The sequence below is a fragment of the Dama dama genome, chromosome 14 (assembly GCF_033118175.1).
Source record: "Dama dama isolate Ldn47 chromosome 14, ASM3311817v1, whole genome shotgun sequence".
NCBI classification, from domain to species: domain Eukaryota; kingdom Metazoa; phylum Chordata; class Mammalia; order Artiodactyla; family Cervidae; genus Dama; species Dama dama.
The window spans coordinates 11099181-11109196 of record NC_083694.1 but is presented as its reverse complement, the minus strand read 5'-3'; the positions used below and the strand labels follow the sequence as shown (position 1 = coordinate 11109196).

Here is a 10016-nt window from a genome sequence, read left to right as displayed (position 1 = left end):
ACAAAAAAACCCCAAAATTAGTAGAAGGAAAGAAATCATAAATATCTGAGCAGAAATAAATGAAAAAGAAATGAAAGAAACAATAGTAAAGATTAACAAAACTAAAAGCTGGTTCTTTGAGAAGATAAACAAAACTGACAAACCTTTAGCCAGACTCATCAAGAAAAAAAGAGATAAGAATCAAATCAACAAAATTAGAAATGAAAGAGAGGTTACAAGAGACAATGCAGAAATACAAAGGATTATAAGAGACTATTATGAAACAACTATCTGGCAATAAGATGGATTACCTGGAAAAAATGGACAGGTTCTTAGAAAAGTTCAATCTTCCAAGACTGAACCAGGATGAAATAGAAATTATCAACAACCCAATTACAAGCACTGCAATTGAAACTGTCATAAAAAACCTCACAAAAAACAAAAGCCCAGGACCAGATGGCTTCACAGGAGAATTCTATAAAACATTTAGAGAAGAACTAATGCCTATTCTTCTAAAACTCTTTCAAAAATTTGCTGAGGAAGGAACACTTCCAAACTCATTCTATGAGGCCACCATCACCCTGATACCAAAACCAAAGACAACACAAAAAGAGAAAACTACAGGCCAATATCACTGATGAAATAAGATGCAAAAATCCTCAACAAAATTTTAGCAAACAAAATTCAGCAACATAAAAAATTGAAAGATAAAAACCATGATCATCTCAATGGAGGCAGGAAAACCCTTTGACAAAACTTAGCACCTATTTATGATTAAAACTCTTCAAAAAATGGGCATAGAACAAACCTACCTCAACATAGTAAAGGCCGTATATGATAAGCCTACAGCAAACATTATTCTCAATGGTGAAAAACTGAAATCATTCTCCCTAAGATCAGGAACAAGACAAGGGTGTCCACTTTTGCCACTATTATTCATCATAGTTCCGGAAGTCCTAGCTACAGCAATCAGAGAAGAAAAATAAATAAAGGGAATCGGAATGGAAAAGAAGAAGTGAGGCTCTCATCTTTGGCAGATGACATGATACTGTACATAAAAAACCCTAAAGATAGTGTCAGAAAATTACTAGAGCTAATCAGTGAATTTAGCAAAGTTGCAGGATACAAAATCAATACACAGAAATCACTTGCATTTCTATATACTAACAATGAAAAATCAGAAAGAGAAATTAAAGAATTAATCCCATTCACCATTGCAACAAAAGGAAATAAATATCTAGGAGTAAACTTACCTAAGGAGACAAAAGAACTGTACACAGAAAATTATAAGACACTAATGAAAGAAATAAAAAATGATATAAACAGATGGAGAAATAGTCCATGTTCCTGGGTAGGAAGAATCAATACTGTGAAAATGACTATACTACCAAATGCAATCTACAGATTCAATGTGGTCCCTATCAAATTACCAATGGCATTTTCCACAGAACTAGAACAAAAAAATTCACATTCATATGGAAACACAAAATACCCCATATAACCAAGCAGTCTTGAGAAAGAAGAATGGTGCTGGAGGAGTCAACATTCCTGACTTCAGATTATACTACAAAGCTACAGTCATCAAGGAAGTATGTTACTGGCACAAAAACAGAAATACAGACCAATGGAACAAGATAGAAAGCCCAGAAATAAGTCCATGCACCAATGGGTACCTTATTTTTGACAAAGGAGGCAAGAATATACAATGGGGGAAAGAAAGCCTCTTCAATAAATGGTGCTGGGAAAACTGGACAGCTACATTTAAAAGAATGAAATTAGAACACTTTCTAACACCATACACAAAGATAAACTCAAAATGGATTAAAGACCTAAATGTAAAACCAGAAACTATAAAACTCTTAAAGAAAAACACAGGCAGAACACTTGATAACATAAATCAAAGTAAGATCTTCTATGACCCACCTCCTAGAGTAATGAAAATAAGAACAAAAGTAAACAAGTAGGCCATGATCAAACTTAAAAGTTTTGCACAGCAAAGGAAACTATAAGCAAAGTGAAAAGACAACCCTCAGAACAGGAGAAAATAATAGCAAATGAAACAACTGACAAAGGATTAATTTCAAACATTTACAAGCAGCTCATACAACTCAATGCCAGAAAAACAAACAACCCAATCAAAAAGTGGGGAAAAGACCTAAATAGACATTTCTCCAAAAAAGAATACAGATAGCTAAATAACACATGAAAAAATGCTCAACATAACTCATTATTAAAGAAATGCAAATAAAAACCACAATGAGATATCACCTCACACCGGTCAGAATGGCCATCATCAAAAAGTCTACAAACAATAAATGCTGGAGAGGGTGTGGAGAAAAGGAAACACTCTTGCACTGTTTGGGCAATATAAATTGATACAGCCACTGTGGAAGACGGTATGGAGATTTCTTAAAACACTAGGAATACACCCTGAGGAAACTAGGGTTGAAAAAGACACATGCATCCCATGGTTCACTGCAGCACTATTTACAATAGCTAGAACATGGAAGCAACCTGAATGCCCATTGACAGATGAATGGATAAAGAAGTAGTGGTACACATACACAATGGAATACTACTCAGCCATAAAAAGGAATACATTTGAGTCAGTTCTGATGAGGTGGATGAACCTAGAACCTATTATACAGAGTGAAGTGAATCAGAAAGAGAAAGATAAATATCGTATTCTAACGCACATATACAGAATCTAGAAAAATGGTACTGAAGAATTTATTTACAGGGCAGCAATGGAGAAACAGACATAGAGAACAGACTAATGGACATGGGGAGAGGGGAGGAGAGGGTGAGATGTATGGAAAGAGTAACATGGAAACTTGCATTACCATGTGTAAAATAGACAGCCAACGAGAATTTACTGTGTGGCTCAGGAAACTCAAACAGGGGCTCTGTATCAACCTAGAGGCGTGGGATGGGGAGGGAGCTGGGAGGGAGGTTCAAAAGGGAGGGGATATATGTGTACCTATGGCTGGTTCATGTTGAGGTTTGACAGAAAACAACAAAATTCTGTAAAGCAATTATCCTTCAATAAAAAATAAATTAAAAAAAAAAAGAAGAAGAAGAAGAAGAGGGCTTCCTAGGTGGCACTAGTGGTAAAGAACCCACCTGCCAATGCAGAGGACAAAAGACATGTGAATTTAATCCCTGGATCAGAAAGATCCCCTGGAGGAGGGCATGGCAACTCACTTCAGTATTCTTGCCTGGAGAATCCATGGACAGAGGAGCCTGGTGGGCTACAGTCTGTGGGTTCACAAAAAGTCAGACACGACTTAAAGAGACTTAACACACATATTTTAATAAGTACTGTCTATCACCACTCACATCATCCAATATGACCAGCATTTTGAACTGCCAGCATTATTCAGAAAAGTCTGGTGTTTTTCATGTGTCATCAAATTCAAGTACATTTTGCTTTATGTTACATTCTGAAATACTGAACATCAACTGAGTTTCAGAAATTTAAACTAGAGAAATTCACTAAAGGAATCATTACAGAATTCTTTTGTAAAATAAACCACTTCTTTCAGTATGAATAATCATCCCATAATCTATATTTTCTGTCAGATATTTTACATATTCTGGCAGTAGGCAGCATATACTGTGCTTGGTCAAAGCTTCATTGCCCATGCTGCATCATCTGAGACAGATAACTAAAATTTGAAGCACTGCGTTCTATTTATTCAACTTATGAAACCTCGTTACTAAGACTTCAGTGCAGAGGCCAAGTTCTCAATATGAAATGAATCAACTACAGTGAATACAGTGCAGCAAGAATAGGACAAGATTTATGTAGCTACAGCATCTGTGCCACATGTCTTTCTGGTAAAGAAAGACATCTGGACACGTGTCTGAAAACTCTCAGTTACTACATAAAACTTGAAATAAAAATGTAAGATATGTGCAATTCTCTAGTTCTCAGTCAGGAGTAAATCCAAAAAGGGATGTGAGACCTTACAGCGAAAAGAACACAGAGTTTAGGGGTCAGGAGTCCTGGGTTTTTTCTGATTTGGAACAATGAAAAATAGATCAGTTTCTCTGTCAATAAAACGAAGCTTTCAACTTGACTATCTCCAAGGTTCCTTTAAACTCTAAATTTCCTTGATAGAACTTCTGCTTTAAAACAGGATGGAGAAGCAGCTCTGGTGCAAGCTCTGCAACTCGTTACCTAGAGAACACCAAGATTTAAACATTGAAGTTTCACCCTTGTTGTAAAAGTCTCATTCACAAAGCTGTTCAGCAAAGGTATTAATAAAACAACCAATTAATATAATTTTCACACTTTTATTTACCCTCTGCCTACTTAGAAAAGCAATAAAATGGGGTACATGTTCATTAACCTAAAAAAAAAAAAATGCCATCTTCCCTATTATATTTGAAAGCTTTCAGTAGTTAAACAAATTTCATCTTTTAGTAAACATTATTTTCTGTTTTATTTGAAAATATGTCTGGGGAAAATGGATGTTTGTGATGACAACCCAGAAATTTTTCTTTTTCAGACTCTGTCACACCTCAGTCCCTCTTATTTAATTCCTATTCTGCCCCTTTCCTCGACTTCATCTATAAAAATTATTCAATAATCTATATTGTCATGATGTTTATATTCAGAATGCCTCAAATGATTCTAGGTCCCCAGGATTATATTTTTTATAATGGCAATACTTCTGATTTTTCTTTGTATATAATTTTCTTTGGGCCAAGTTATTTTTCCTTTGTATAAAACTGCTTTAAGCATAGATTTTCTATATCTTGAAAAAACATTTTTATTTAATTGACTAGTTCTACAGTTGCTAAAGCAATCCCCACATACTCAAACTTGAGGGAGGAAAATATGTATTTTTTTATGGAGGAAGGCATATCAAAGTAGATTTCTAAAGCTCTGGGATTGCAATTTTTTTAATTCCCTGCTTTTCCTAAAAAGTAAATGTATTTTAACTCATTTTATTTGCCTATAATATCCTTTCAAAGGTTCTACTATGTCATTTCATTTCATTTTTCAGATCCAAAGACGAACATTTGCTTTGTGTTTATTCTACTTCCTTATTTGATAGACTCACAAGGACTCTATTGTTCAAATTTGCATGTTGCATAAAAATACATATTTGAGTAAATTATACTTACAAAGCTCAGAATCTGCTGACATCTGTCATTAACTACTATACTAATTATAGATTATAAAAAGGTTACAGGGAAGACACAGGGCTGTCTCTAAGGAAGGTTTGTGATGGGAAAACTTATGCAATATAATCCTTCTCCCTAAATTCCACAATTTTTACAAAAGTAAACCTTGGCTAAAAGAACGTTAAGGGTGGTTTTTGTTTTTGATGAGTCTTGTTAGAAAGGGAATACATTCATGAATCGTTCAAATACTGACTGAGCATCCAATGCAGTCTCAGGGCCCCATCCACACGTGCAGCTGAAGCCTGGGTGAGAAGACCGGATTCCTTCGGTCAAGGAAAGAGAGGCATGCAAGCTGAACCTGAGTTCTCTACCCTTTGAAGTTCCCTCCCCACCATGGAAGGAGTTATTTCTTCTCAGACTGACCTTTCCTCTGAGCCGCTACCTAGCCAGCTGCTTCCCTGAGTCCCTGGACACCACAGAGACAGCCAATAGGGGAATGGAGCTCTTCATCACCACTCAGCACTGCCCTGGGGACAGATTTGTTTTGTTTCCAGAGTGTCAGCATGTTTTGCAGTAGTGATCTGCACATGGGCCATTTTAATCTCTGCAATTAAAAAAAAAAATTAAACAAAGCACAGGAAATATAGCCCAGGTGTGTTTGTTCCTCCCATCTAGAGCAGAAAATTCACACACCTCACAGGAAATCCCTAGCTTGTATAAAGAATAAGGGTAGTGAGGTGAATTGTTTAGATGATGAGAAACCAGATGGGCCTCAGCTCTGCAACCATGTCCAGCACGCCCAGTTTGTCTCAGGCATTTCTCACTTAAAGAAGCAAATGATGGTGTTTCCATCTGTGACAACAAGGAAATACTGGAGTTCCAGCTTCCTTGCTATTTCATTGCATTTAACTTTGTGAAAAAATAAATACATTATATATTATATATACATACAAAAGAAAAGATCTTCTCGCTACCAGACACATAGAAATGTGAGGGGAAAAAAATATTTCTATAACAAATAACCTCATTTAAATGCAGAGTTGAGCTCACAAAAGGTAAGAGAAATCCCCAAGGAAAAACAGAAACGATTCCAAACCAGAGCAGGGCAGTAAACTAGAATGAAATGTACAGCTGAGCTTAACATTTGCTAATCTCATTTATCTAGAAGGCCAGCTCTTAGGAGTCCTTTGAAAGCCAGAAAGAGAGACCCCAGTCTGTATTAGGTAGGAAGATGAGTCAAAGACCCTCAACATACTGTATCTTCATTGAGAGAAGGGACAGGAAAGGCCAGTTAGCTGAAAAGACTGAGGATAAGACTGAGCAAGTGTGCTGGATTCAGCCCACTACCAGGTGTGTGCTTTGCTGGATTTATCATTTAAATTTACCCTATCTGTGTGGTCCAGGAACATCCCCCCAACTCCCACCCCAAACCCCAAGTCAAAAACTAACAAAGCTGTCCTGGATTGGAAGGGCCTGGGCCCCCTGACAGAGCCCAATGCAAATCCTCTTTAAAGGGGTGTACCCTCAGCTCCCAGCAGAGGCTTCCACAGATAACGTGAACGTACAATAAAGCTAATAGATGCATCCCAGTCCAAATGAAGCAACTCTGCAATGTCTTCTTTTTTCCAGGAAAAGAACATCAGTTTCCTAGCTAAGTTAATGTTGCTTTAAATACAGCAGGGAAAACAATAAACTTCTTACTGGTCCCTGGAGCCTAATTGGTGAGAACAGAATGAGACCACTTGCTACATGCTCAGGAGAGAATGGAAACCAAGCAAGGCTGCTGTCGCTGTGCAATTATGAACTGGAGATCAGGGTCCCGAGAGCATTGCTGATTTCCTGGGAAGGCCAAGAGAACAGATTCGGAACAGTCGCCACGTGGAAACAATAACGATCGCACATTAGTGACTGAGCTTTATAGGCTGGCAGGACCATGATTGTAACAAAGGCATCTTTAGCGTCAGTCACTTGAATGAATGCAGACAACACTGAAAGCTAGTTTTAATTGCTATTTAAGTGTATTCTGTCCTGGGAACAGTGTCCAATGCTCTGTTGACTTGCTTCTAATATATGTTGTCACTGTGTTTCTGGCTCACACAGGGGAGAAGCCAAAGTCAGAGTGTGTCTAAATTGGCAGCAAGCCAGAGCCAACAAGACCAGGAGGTGAATCAGGGCTCGGGGGCAGACCTGGGGCTACACACTAGGACATGGACCTTGAGTGCATGACGACAGATCCTGGCTCTGCCAGGATGCAACACGGGAAGGCAGTGCAGGCAGAGAGGGACGGGTGCCAGGCTAGAGGCAGATCCAGAGCTGAAAGAAAGCAGGAGCAGACTCCAGTTATCCTGACTGGGGCACAGGTGGAACGGGCAGAAATCCACCCAGAAACCAAGGGGATCTGGGAGAGGCAATGCAATGCAATGCAATGCAATGCAATGAAATCCCTCCTGAAATGCAAATCATGAATATGTGCTCACCCCAGAAAAAGGGCCTCATCTCTTACTTGGTGATACAGTGAGGACCGTGGCTAAGAGACTAGTAGTCTGGGCAGTTTCTTAGAGCAAGGTATTACGTGTGAATGACAGAGAACTCAGACGTCTCCTAAATTTTTAGTAAAAATTCTGTATCTTTGTAGATAAGAACTTGAATAAAATGTCTTTAAGTTATTTAATGAAGGAATGTAGAGCTAAAACAATTGCTTAAAAAATGCTTCTGTGAAAGACTAAAGAGGATATGTCTGGCGTATTCACACCACCCAAGACTGGCTTTGACAGATGGTTCCAACTCACTTTTCATTTCATTTGTCTTTTTAAATTAGCAAACAGGAATGAGCATTTTTATACAGTACTAAGTATCACTGTAAATGTTTTTATAACTTATTATCTAACCATTTAATTTTCAGTTTAAAGGAAACAAAAACATTCTAATTGAGTTTTTCTAAGTATCAGATGAACACAGCTAGAAATAACTGCTGAATATGATTATAAAATTTGGTTTGAAAAGAAATATACCTCTGTGGGCAGGTAGAAAATAAAAGTTTGTTCTTCCATAGCAGTTCTCCATAGCAGTAAGTGTAGTAACCGTTCCATAAGCTCTCAAAGCAGGTTTTGTGAATATGTCAGAAAATCTCCTACATGGGAATGAAAACACTGCCACAAACTGTCGACTACTGGGTACATTGCTCTGACAAACTCACCAGTGCCCAGCGGTCAAGACACTAGGCGTTTCTTTTGCGTCTAGAATAGACTAAGAAGTGCTACCCTATGAACGAACGGCAACAACCACGTAAGTAGGACGCACTGCAAACAGTAGGCTTATTTCTTAAACCACCACCACCACCACCAATCAGTATCCAATATTTCATTATTTTATTCCTATAAACTTCATTTTGGATTTTAACCATACAAAAATATTAAATATTAACTGACCATACACATTTGAACTTGTGTTACTTTGGACTTGGTTTGGCTGAAATAGAAATAGAGTAAAAGTGATTATGCAGAATATGCAGATCGAAGTTAATCAGGAAAAAAAAAAAAAAAAGCCTTTCAAAGGCAATGGCGATCCAGAGCTGCACCACTAGAAGCACCAGGATCCTTGTACCCGCCTCGACCTGCCACCACTGAATCAGTCACGCCCTCTAACGCACCAAGAACTGCCCTGCTCCAACCCCATTAATTGTCCTGACGTACACTTTTCCAGAGAAAGCACAAATGCTATGAAATCTACCACAAGTATCCACACCTGTTCTGGAATTCTTCCAGGCCTGCCCTCTACCTCCCCACTCTGTTACTCTTTGTTCCACGGGCTTTTTTGGTCCCCAGCCCCTGTTGATACCCAGTTTTCACTCTAGAGGAAGATGCTCCAGTTTTGTTCAGTGAAATAGTCTGTGCAACTGCCACTCATTCAGAGTGTTACTTTCAGAAACTTCCTGCCTGCTTTCTGCACCCAAACAATGAGAAAGAGGAGTCATTCCTGAATTCCAGGCTGGGTGCCTGGAGAGAGTCTCAAATGTTCTAAGCTGGGTAAGGAACTGCATAGCTAGAAGCCAGTGAAAATGACTGCATTCAGCAAACGACCTGGGTGTTTCCCAACTAATCCAAACCTCACCCTTTATTTCCTGCAACATTGCTACATCTATTCAGATTCTGACTTTCTGAAGTCTGTCTGCCTTTTCTACTCCCACACTTACCGTTTCGGCTTGACATATTCATTTCCCCGGGTTTAAACCTCAAAATCATAAAATACACATAAAGATAAACTTCTACATCATTAGGCTCCTAATTACTTTAAGAAACACTCCATCAACCACAGCCTGCTCTTCTTTCCTACAGTTTTATTTAGCATTCTTCCACCCCCTCCCCCCCTGTTTCTCTCCCCCATCACCCTATTCCTCTGCTGCCCCCCGACACACACATTTATATCAGACATAGGACAGGGACACTGGTAATCTCACCACCCTTTAAATTCACCAGTCCTCATCTGCAGCGCTGGGCTGTTTAGATTTTAACAGGTGTTTTAACAAACTGGAGAATAATGGGAAGTCCCAAAACTACCCTGTGAGGACCAGTTGAAAGAACTAGAAAGACTTAACTAGAAAACAGCCCTCTTTAGATCTTTCCCTTGTTTTAAGTCTCTAGTAATTTGACTGTTCCAGATTGATTTTAATAGTTCTTGATAGTTTGATAGCAAGTGTTTGCTGTGGTAGCCGACTTGCTGGCATTCAGTTCCCTGTCTTTTTTAAAAGGGGTATTTTAACTTTAAGCTATACATTTTCTAAAACTAGGAAAATGAATGGGGAAAAAAAAGTTGACTACTACACTGAAGATTTCATGGAGCTATGGCTTCCAATCATCTGATCATTTCAGATGGGCTGACAATGTTAGATAAAACCTCTTTAT

The 10016-nt window shown here is 38.4% G+C and overlaps 1 long non-coding RNA gene across 1 annotated transcript; it reads right to left on the bottom strand.

The window, feature by feature from the left end:
- Window positions 1-5544: 5544 nt before the first annotated feature.
- LOC133069008 (uncharacterized) lies at window positions 5545-8563 on the bottom strand. The gene is made up of 3 exons (XR_009695753.1): window positions 8544-8563; window positions 8127-8245; window positions 5545-5719 (listed from the first exon to the last, which is right to left on the bottom strand). It is a non-coding gene; the product is annotated as an uncharacterized LOC133069008 (long non-coding RNA).
- Window positions 8564-10016: the final 1453 nt, after the last annotated feature.